We start from the raw sequence: 11,756 nt of genomic DNA on the forward strand, positions 1-11,756 counted from the left end.
TGGTTACAGAACATTATGTGTAAACCATAAATAGTATATATATATATATATATATATATATATATTTTTGATTTTCAGAGTTTTATTTTGGTTAAGTTACATGATCTTGATGCAAATATTGATGAAATGCTTCTTTTTATAAATGTTGCAAATGTCTATCTAACACATAATTTGCCAATGAGTCTGTTAATGTGTTTAAGTTTATGGAAATATGTTGATATTGAATAAAATCAAATTGCCTTTCCAAAATCTTGACCCTTAGGAACATGCGATAGATAGCTGGATTTCGGACGGAGTAGATACCAGTGAGTTGTAGGATGACGAGTTGTGAGTCTAGCCTAACGACAAGTCGGCGTATGCCATGTGTGATGGCATCAGAGAGAAGTTCTATCAACGCGCTATATTCAGCGATGTTATTTGTTGACCGACCAATGCATACCCCTCTAAAACTTATTAACTCGCCTATTGGATCAAAAATGGCCCAGGCCGCAGAAGATAGGTTCCGCGAACTACGACTCGCTCCGTCGGCATATCGAACAAATGATTCCAATAGGTTCGAAATCTGCAAAAAATGTAAAAAGTGGATTACTTGACCAAAACAATTACCCTTAGAAAAAACAAAAATGTAACAAAAGCATAGGGGTTACTACACTGAATCATGCGTAGTAACGCTTAAGGTACAACCCGTTATGGGGTTGCGCTAGTGGAATCCCATCGTAATCCACTAACTCGTAGGCCCATTTTTCTAATACACATTTAACAATATAGGGGCACATCCACAAAGACTTGAATTTACCTGCTCCCAATTTATCGAATTCCTGGTCGTAAAGTAAGACCAAGTCACCTTCTGAGAAGACATGGGGTTTGACATTCTTGTCGAACTGCGCCTTGACTCGTTTCTTATGGGCTTCGTTAGCCAAAGAAGCATCACAACGGGTTTCATCCAATTGGATTAGTTCCAAGGAACGAGCTCCTCTTCTGAAGTTCCAGGGAGAAGGTCGACTGCGAGTTCGACGGAATAGATCTCACACTGAACTGGTAAGATTGCTTCTAGGCCATACACCAGTTGAAAGGGTGTAAACCCGGTTGCATTCCTTATCGATGTTCGGTATGCCCACAAGGCTAAGTACAGGATCAGGTGCCAACTCCATTTGTGGACTCCAATCATCCTTTGCAGCATCCTCTTCAGGACTTTGTTGATTGCTTCAACTTGTCCATTGGCCTGCGGGTAATATGGAGTAGAGCTGTCATGGGACAACCCAAATTTGGCAGCCAATTCAACCATCATGTGATTGCGAAAATGTGATCCATGATCTATGACTATGGCATGTGGAACGCCGAATCTGGCGACTACATGATTGAAAAAGAAAAGGGCAGCTATTTCACCGGTGTTGTTTAATGTAGGCATTGCCGCGGTCCATTTGGTAAAATAGTCTACCGCGACTATGATATACCCATGCCCCCCAGTCGAGGTGGGATTACATGTCATGAAATCTATGCCTCAATTGGCGAATGGCCCAACAGTGGTCTTCTGGTTTTGCTATCGAAAATTTGACATGCATGGCAACTTCTGACTGCGGTTATGCAATCTTTGAACATTGTTGGCCAGAAGTATCCTGCTCGTAAAAATTTTTGCGCCGTAGCGTAACTAGATTGATGCCCCCCACATGCGCCTGAATGGAAATCATTCAGGACTTTTTCGGCCTCCTCATGGGTGAGGCACCTCCTTAGAACTGTATCGACACCATGACGGTAAAGCGTATCACCGACGATAATGTAGTCTTTTGATTGGTATCGAATACATTTTTGTTCCAAGCGAGAGGTATTAGACCTATATTTTTGGGTTTGGAGATAGATGGTTATATCTCCATACCACGGATTGCTTGAAGATATCAGAAACAAAGATTAATCCACGATGGTTTCTTCGGATGTTTCATCGTTGGACGACAATGGGAGATCGCATAGTAATTCTACGAAAACCAGGGATTTCTTCGATTTGGATTTTACAAATTCCAGATCAAACTCTTGAAGAATTGCTATCCATTTTGAATATTTTCCTCCTAGCAACTGTCGCGACAATATATAAGTCATGAGGTTGCAATATGAAAAAATGGTAGTTTTTTGAAAGAGGACATAGTGTCGAAATCTCTGTATCGCTTGAACAGTTGCGAGAGCTAGCTTTTCAACATAGGAATACTTGCTTTATGTATCATTTAAGTTTCTACTCAAATAATATATGGGATGTTCAATTCCATTGTCTTCTTGAACTAAAACCATTGCGATGGTTGTATCCGCTGCAGCCAGATACATGTTAAAGTCTTTTTGATAATCAAGAATGTACATTAATGATGCATTCATTAGGGATTCCTTTAAAGCATCAAACGAATCTTGCGCGACCTGATCCCAGACGAAGGGTACTTCTTTTTCAATAGATGTGTATAACCTTTAGCAAGTTCGGCGTAATTTGGAATGAACCTCCTCAGAAAGTTTGCTTTCCCTTGGAGTTTCTGAATTTGAATCAAATTTGAAGGTGGAGGCAAATTTATGATTGCCTGAACCTTACATGGGTCGAGACGAATCCCGTCCTTTGAGACTACAAAGCCAAGCAAATGACTAGAACTGACACAGAACACACATTTGTGTGGATTGAGTCGTATCTTGTAGTGTCAGCAACGTAGAAATATCGCTCTCAAATGCTGTGGATGATCGGTCCACTTTCGTGAATGAGCCGGAATATCATCGAGATATGGTTGAACGATGTTTTTGATGTCATGGAAGGCATAATTCATTGCCCTCTGAAATTTTTCCCCTACGTTATTTAAACCAAAGGGTAACTTGCGATATGAACATGTGCCCCACGGACAAATAATTGCAGTCTTTGACTGGTCTTGTGGGTGGATATTTATTTGATTATACCTAGAGAATCCATCCATAAATGAAAAGATTTCACATCCGGCACATTCATCAATTATCTGGTCAATAAAGGGTTTAGGGTAGTTGTCTTTTGGAAAATCTTGATTTACATCCCTATAATCAACACACACTCTAATCATTCCTTGTTGCTTCATTACAGGAACAATGTTCGATACCCAATCTGTTAGAGGAACCGGGTAAATAAAACCAACATGGAGAAGTTTCTCAACTTCTGCCTTGATGGCAACGACTTTCTTTGGGTGCACCTGTCGTAGCCGTTGTCGTACTGGTTTGACATCTGGATACATCTTTATTTCATGTTCAACTATACTCGAGTCAATGCCTGACATTTCATCATATGACCAAGCAAAGACATCTCAGAATTCGCGAAAAAGAACTTTGTATATTTCCAGTACTGAAGGAGAACAAAATTTGCCAACATAAATATTCTCTACAACATCTGTTTTGGTCGAGATATTTATGGCGATAGTCTCTTCAATATTGGAAAAGTTTTGCTCGGAATCCACCGTGTTTACAATATTTGATAGGAAATCAAAAACTGAAGGATGATGAAGGTCATCAGGATTATCTTCTTGACAATTCGGAAGATGGGAACGATGGTAGTAATCTTCCCATGGCGCCCCATCAATTATCATTGACTGAATAATTCCTTCGTCGGTGTAATGCACTTGCGACCAAGGATCTGAAGGGGTGCCATATTCCTTAGACCTATCTATCCAAACGCTTGATGAGCGTTGATTTGGGTTTGCCTCCCATGCCAAAAACATTGATTGCTACAATATTTCTAGTGGGCTTGGAGGCAATAGCTGCAGATGATCCATGCTGATATCATTTGTGAGATCTTTTGAATAGAAGATATCATATTACAGGTTCCTACCATTGCTACTTCCGCCAGATTGATTGGAGGTGGGAGGGCAAAAGTCCCCATTAATATAGGGTCTTTTAGTAGGCCTACTATGATACTTTGAAGCGAATGGGGGCTTCCATGGATCATCGAAATTCTTCCCGTAACTTGGGAACTATTGGGGAGAAATGTTTGTTGGTCGACGATTGTAATTCCCCCTTGAAAGGGAAATGAAATCTTCATAAAGTAGGTCGACACAACCGCAGCCATAAGATATATCCAAGGCCTTCCCAGTAGGATGTTGTAATCTAGGTTTCCATCGATTACTTCAACATCTATTTCTACTATTTTCCCCCCAGTTCAACTTGCAAGTTACTTAAAATCCCATATGGGGTATATGTTCGTCCATAAAATTCTTTTAATGTCATCGAATATCACGACAAGGTTGGAGATCCTAAAGTTTTCCAGCAACTCATCGACATAATACATGTAGATGCCCCCTCGTCAATAATTGTTCGATGAACAGTTTTGTTGAGGGCTTTCACTTGAATGAGGAAAGCTAGTTGAGCTGGTAACTGAGGATCATATCCTTTGTGATTAAAGGACACAAGATTAGAATCCTTTGGGTCAATCCCACCTATTGCTGATAACAAAGCCTGCTTTTGGGAGGGGCAATTTTGCAGTACCTCAAGTGTTGACATAGCGGATGGCGATTAGGCCAGATCTTCCACTATATTATAATGTTGTGCTGCTCTGGCATGAGGATTAAATGTCGACTTGTGTACTACTCCCTTTGGCAGTTTTATTGTTAGCTCTGGAATGATGGGTGGCGCAACTTCTGTTGAAGTTGTTGTTGAACTACTAGGTTGATCTTTATCCTTGTCGTTCGACAGCTGTGGATTCCCGTAATCTTTATTCCTTGTCGTTATCAAAGCATCATTTTGTTGTTTCGAAACTGACAACATCAACACTTGGGACGGGGAAGCAATATCACTAGCAACCAGATTTGTTCCTGGATTTGGAAATGGATCAGTTAATACCGCTGAGGTTTTTGAAATCTTGAAGAATCTCTTAAGCTCAACTTTACATGGACAATCTCTTATCCAATGATCATCATCACACATAAGACATGGACAGTTTGGTTTCTTATCTCCATAAGGGTTTGCAGAAGATTTTTCAGGTGATGATTCCTCCTGTTTCTTCTTCTTCCCTTTGTTTTTCTTCTTGCCTCCTGCTTGCTTGGTTTCTTTGTCTTTGTTAGTTGAGATGACATTTACTTCTGAGGCGAGTAGTTTTTCTTTTTCATTTTGACTAGAAATCTTACGGGCCATTTTTAGATGTAGCCTTTGTTGATTTCGTGTATGTCGTACCAATCACGCCATCGCTGGCATGAGAGTCATTGTTCGATTTAGGAGGAGGAATGGAAAATTCCGGTCTGGGAGCGTCAGGGATTTTATCATAGAGCGTGCCAGACTGAGTATAAATCAAGTCTAAATATTGCGCACAAGCAATAACTTGCTCTTTAGTGACGACTCCTCCCTTTGCCACATCTTCTGTAATGGAAGGTAATGATGACTTAATAAACCATTCAGCTAAAAGCTGATCAGGAACATATGTTTTTACCATTCTACGACGACGTCGCCACTCATGAATATGATCGGATATGTGAGTGGCTGTCGTTTGCTTGAAATTGGTGAGAAGTTCTGTTCCCGTTTTGTACCTTATGGGTACTGAAAATGGGTTAAAAAGGTTGTGGCTAGGGTACTGAAGTTATCAAATGAAGCTCTAGGTAATTCGATATACCATTTTGCTGTCGGACCAGTTAACGTTCTCTGAAAAAGGCGAAGCCTAATCGAATCATCATTTAGGGTGTTTGATGAACACCACAAATGAAAGGTCATCACATGATTCGACGGGTATTCACCTGGATTTCCATTAAATTTAGGAATATCTGATGGAAGTTTATGCAGAATTGCTGGCCACCAAGGGGCGTAAGCAATTGGATCGTTCATTAGCTGATTTAGATCTGGTAACTCTAAAGTCGCCACGAAGGGTAACTGTTGATTCAGGTTTGGCGAAGCATACCCAGGATAAGATGGAATCGCCTGGGCAGTTGGTCTTTTCATACCAGCATAATGCGTTTGATGCTGGTAACTTTGGTAAGGTTGATGGGCATAACCATTGTAGAATGGTTGATTTTGACCGTTTTGAATATACGGTTGTCCATTATTTGCAAAGATTTGTTGCTCAGAGCCTTGGTAAACTTGTTGGGCCATGGTTGTGAAGCCATGTGCTATTGTCCAATACTGGCTATTTAACCAAGATGAGGGGTAATTGTACCCGTTTGGGCCTGTGTCATTCCACTAGTTGGCGATTGTGGTTGAGTCGCAGGGATAAGAGGTTGTTACATTACAACCTGAGAAACCTGAGGTTGGCATACAATAGGCAACGCTTGTACTTGCGACACCGTCACAATAGTCGGAATAGTTGGTATATTTGACATAGGTAATCATTGTTGCATCGAGTATACAACTCTTGGTTGTTGAGGCAGTATTGGCACCCAACCGCTAGATGTAATTCTAGCATAACCTGAATTTTGTTGTGAACTCTCGTATGGTTGTCCTCCCGGAGGAGACAATGAGAGGGTATATTGCCCCACATACGGCGGTAATCCGGTACATAAAGGAATGGTTTTCCCTTGAGGACCAGACTGCCCAAATTGACACCATGAAGAATCAATTTTCTGAGACTCAACATAAGAGTTCCCGGATATTATTCCAGATGAACAAACGGGAATGGACCATACTGTCGAAATAGCCCCTGAGTGGGCCCCATCTAGCGATTGAGAGCTAGTTGGGACAGATGGTATGCCGGTGAACATTGTTGGAGTGACAGCAGGAAGTTCTGTCGTCGTTGTGTCAGATGACATAGTCCTAGATGTCGACGGTTGTTCAGACATTTCTAGTCTATCCAAAAGATTTCCTAGCGATTCTACAGGAGCATCTGATAACAGTAGAGTAATTTCTGATGAAGAAGGATGTAGGGTGATCCCGACTCCAAATTTCGATGGAGTACTAGATGGAGGATCCTCCACAATCTCTTCTATAGCAATCAGACCAGGTGGAAGAGGTAGACCTTAAGGTCCGTAAAATATTTCTGGTGTCGAAGAAGGTATAGATTCTGCAGCGACAGATGTTTTGGGAATAACACCTTCCGAATCATCTGTAGATGGAGTTGGTTCAGTAATACAAGTGTTTACCTTCACACTAGGATCAGCCCTATTGTCCTTTGGTGGTTGCGGAAATTCTTCTATAAAGGTAGAGATACCATAAATTTTTAGAGTAACCGGAGCCTTCGATGATGTCGGAGCACTTGTTCCAATTTTACCAGGGGATTTTGAACTGGTTAAACGAGTCCGCTTTGTCCGTAATAGTTTGATCCTGGAGACAAAGACGGTTGACTCGTAAGCCTCCGTGAACGATGAGGCTTCAATTGACTTTCTTCCACGATTGCGGATTACTCGACCAACTAAAAATATGGGGGAAATATGTTTCCGAATTAAATGAATTTTAGACGCTTTGACACAACTTGTTTTTTCAATTTTTAAGAGTCGAGAAAAAACAAAAGATGACTCTAGTTGCCTTCGATTTTTAATGAGCTTGAAGTGACAAGTGCTCAGATGGACCTTTTCCTTTAAGGAGTCTGAAAAGGAATGAAAGAGACTACTTTGGAAATCTAGACAAAGGGATTACCAAACCAATCACAAAACTACAGAATACTTTTTACGATATGACAGTCAATCTTCCCAAATGGTGTGTTCAGTGCATTGCGATAGATAGGGCGGCAGACACGGCTTCCTATGGATAAAGGATATAGCCTATTCTGGTCTCCCAATATATACTCGACGGTACGTGGGAGCATAAGTCTGTACTGGCACTTGTCATCTCAAAGTGGAGGAATCACCCAACCAGCAATGAAGGCAACAGTTACCAGGCTTTACGACGCCGGAATACATCTTTAGCCTATACTTCTAAATGTTGTGCGTTAGGTTCCAAAGTGTTTTTAGATTCATTAAATTTATTTTACAGTTCATCTTGCTTAAGAAATTTTCCTTTCAGGTTCACCGCGTGATGTAGATATACAATTCATAAAATGCAATCTAAGATGATAAACAATCGTTTAATCTTCTTTTTGCAATGAAAATCCTAGCTACTAAAGAAAGAGAGATTATATTCTTTCAACATAGAGTAGAGAGCACACACTATATGCACTGTCCTAAATCAAACCAACAAACCGTCTAAATGCAAATGCACATGCATGTATTTGTTTTCAGCCTTCTTAATGTGTGAATGATAAAAAGAAAGCTAAGCGCAAACCTGAATTATTTTTCAAAGCGACATTACTAACAAGCTTCTTTTCAAGACAAAATTAAGACAATGGCAACACTTTGCGATTTGGAATTGAAAACTTGCTTTCGACACTTGAAAAACTACTAATTCAAATCAAATACACGAGTAACAGTGTAATTGACTATCAAGAACAATTGGATTCTCTTCTATGACTGAAAACGACACTTGCGACACTTCCAAATCAAGAAATGACAGTTCAATTATGCTACTTCTTTGTAAAAGAGAACTAAAAATGGCTCACAATACATAAAAACATTTACAGTTCTTTGCACAATGGAGGCGGCATAATGGCAAGGAAGGGGGTTTCCAACAGAGCTATACTGACTACAGACAGCAAAACTCCTGAATAGAGCTGAAAAGAGTGAAGAAAAACCAAAGTCTGGAGGCAAAATTAGCCTTCTTTGATCAGCGCACCTGTTACATAGGGATTCCAGTATGCATCCCACCAACAACACACAGAAGTGTGATGCATACTGATATCCTTGAAGAGAGGGTCCGATGGTACAGTGCGAGACTTTTGATCCAGTTCTTGATCACAGTTTGCAGCACAGTTCAGGGATTTAGGCCGAGCAAGTGGTAATCACTAAATAAATCACAGCGGTAGATCTAAGGAGGTTACTAGAGCCACCACAAGGGCAATTAGAGAGTTTGTAAATCTATTGTTCAGTTCATAAACAAAACCCGGAGATAGACTGAAGCAGCATTGATCTACTTTTCACTTGCATTTCAAATGCAGTTTGAAGGCTAGCTGGCTTGACTTTAGGCTCCGTCTGTAAGTTGATAAAGCAAACAAATATAGAGAAACAAAAAATCTATTCACTCCCCAGTGGAGTCACCATTTTGTTATCGGGAAATCTAGTGTCTATGCAGAGCTGCTAGTCCCACTAAGACTGGTAGCTATCTTAGAAACAAACAAACTAAAACTACTTTCGTTTTCCTTTATGAGAAGTAGATAAGAGGGGAACAAAGGAGACCAACCTCTGTCTTGCGCTTGGTTCCTTGCTTGATTCCTCTCCCTTCTGATAGATCTTTGCCACTTGCTTCCTCGTCTACCTAGCTTCAAAGAGTACCTGTGGAATCAAAGCAGCATAACACTATCCAAGAAAAGAGATCTACTATCATAAAAAATATAGGACCAGATATATATTGACCACACAAATGCATATATCATCAATCATACAAGAATATGGAGGAAAACTTGAATAGATTTATTAATATCAAGAATAGCAAAGAGTATTACAACCAATTGTTCTGACCCAACGTCATCCTCTCGGCAAGAAATCCCTTCTTCACCTCATGAAAATCTTAGATCACCCAACACTATGATGTTACACCAAGAGACCAGCAGCACTTCCTTACAAGATACAAAATTCCAGCCTCCTGGATCTCTGGGAAGAGGGATCCATATATAGATGATTGCAGGGAGGTGAGTCAGCTTCTAAGATTTGATTAGTGTCCTCTCTCTAATAGTTCTTGATTCCACTTGGAGATTTATGATCTCTTACTCATCCCTGGGCGAATGCAGAGAGGCAAGTGTCACAGGAGAAGTTTTTGGAAGATTCCATAATTCTCCACCTCACAAATGCACTCTGCCGTTTGTCCACTCTCGCGCATCACACCCCATAGAAGGTATTTTCAGTATGCATCGCACCTCCCGTGTGCATTTAGGTGGGATGCAACGCACTTTGAAAATGGAGCAGGTGAGATGGTCCAGTTTTGACCAGTTCTGAGTAGTTTTTCATGGAGAACTTCTGGGAGATGATGTAATCAGCTGACCTTGTTCTTTTAGGGGATGGAACAAAACTTTTAGGGACATAGGAGCCCTTGGTTTATGGAAATAATTGATTGGGGTTGCAGTGCCCAAAAATGTCTATAACAATATTTTAGGGGAAAAATTTTGGGTTCTTTTCTCTAATGTTGCCCTTTCCACCTACAGTAAGAGCAACAACAAGTGGCTAGGTATGATGCATACAAGGCTAACCACACAAACGGTTGCAATTTGTAGCCTAACATACTAGAAAGTACATTGAATAAATTCTGATAGGACACATTAAATCTAGATTCAATATAGAAGCAATGATAACACTTACCCTCATCCTCTTTTTACCCTAAGTTATGCATATATTGAATATTTGTTTCATAATAATGGAATTTATTTAAAATAGAAAAAAAATTAAGAATACAGGTGTCTGAATAATAATTTCAATGACATCATATAAAATTTGTTTCACATTATAGGATATTGGCATTGGTCATATGATGCTATCACAATTTTCATCCTCAATAAGAACCAAGCAATATACAATCATATATTATTCTAATTTGAAATTTAAGAAGTAGTTATTTAAATTATATTAAAAATGAGAACAATTGATATTCAATCGTTTCAACTTAACTCTCAAGCACAAAGGTAAATCATACATTTATATCACAGAAATTGCAATAAAATTACTTTTACAATTAGATATTCAATAGATAGAACCAAAGAAGTATTTCAAATTTCTACCCACAAGTAATTTCCACTACAAATGATATTTTTTTCTCCAAAGCAAATTTACTCCATAATGCTAGGATGTTTTGTAATAATAAGCTGGAGAATTGTTGCAACAAGTAGGTTTTCTGATGTTTTATATTTGTCATTTAGATGTCTATATAATTAAGCTTATGCATTACATATTTGAGCCATGGACATTAAATTCAAAATTAAGAGCACATAAATATTTTAATTAACCTTTTATTTCAAGATTGTAATATAAGATAATTAAATGTTTGCACTGAGAAGTGAGGTGCATTCTACAATCCAATATGAGGAAGATGTATCAAATACATTCCTCAAGTTACCTCACATATGACATAAGTTGACCCAATATACTAATTTAAAAATGAACAATAATTGAAAAATATAAGCCTTGTATGGATGAGAAGTGTAAGGTACATGCTTATAAACCAAAACCTTGAATGTAATGAAGAAGTTTTCATAAAGAAATAGAAAGCACACAGACACACATACACACACACACACTAGTGTATATCCACCTTAGTTTTGAACTTTTAAACATTGAAAAATTTCCATCTCACTTTCTTTTTATCCATGTTAGTGTCAATTAGCATCAAAGTTACGATGGATCTATGTTGGTAATTATGAGATGATAATTCTCTTATAATATAATTTTGCATGAAACAAATTCCTTGAAATTAAATTTGTCGAATCTGGAACATGTAATTGCTAGTGGCTGAGATTCAACATATTTTTGCTATTTTAAAAAAATAGTTGAATACATTGGTTAAGATATTAATTGTGCTAATAAAAATTCATGATAGATCATTGTGTAATTTGTCCAAGTAATCATCTAGAGTTCTGTTGACGGTGCTATAACTGCTAATAAAGGAGATCTCCCCAGTATGAAGTCCAAACTAGACCTCACACCGTTTGGTGTAGGTGTCCCATTCCGTATGATGGCCCGGTTGCCATTATCTTAGATATTTTCCTTAACTCTTTTTGTTCAACACATGAGAGTGTTATGCTTGTAACATCAAGAAAGCGAGATGAGTATGCCTGGTGAGTTCTT

This window comes from Pinus tabuliformis, chromosome 4_1 (genome assembly GCF_031772625.1).
Source record: "Pinus tabuliformis cultivar Carrire ecotype Pingquan chromosome 4_1, CPIR1, whole genome shotgun sequence".
In the NCBI taxonomy this organism is placed as follows: domain Eukaryota; kingdom Viridiplantae; phylum Streptophyta; class Pinopsida; order Pinales; family Pinaceae; genus Pinus; species Pinus tabuliformis.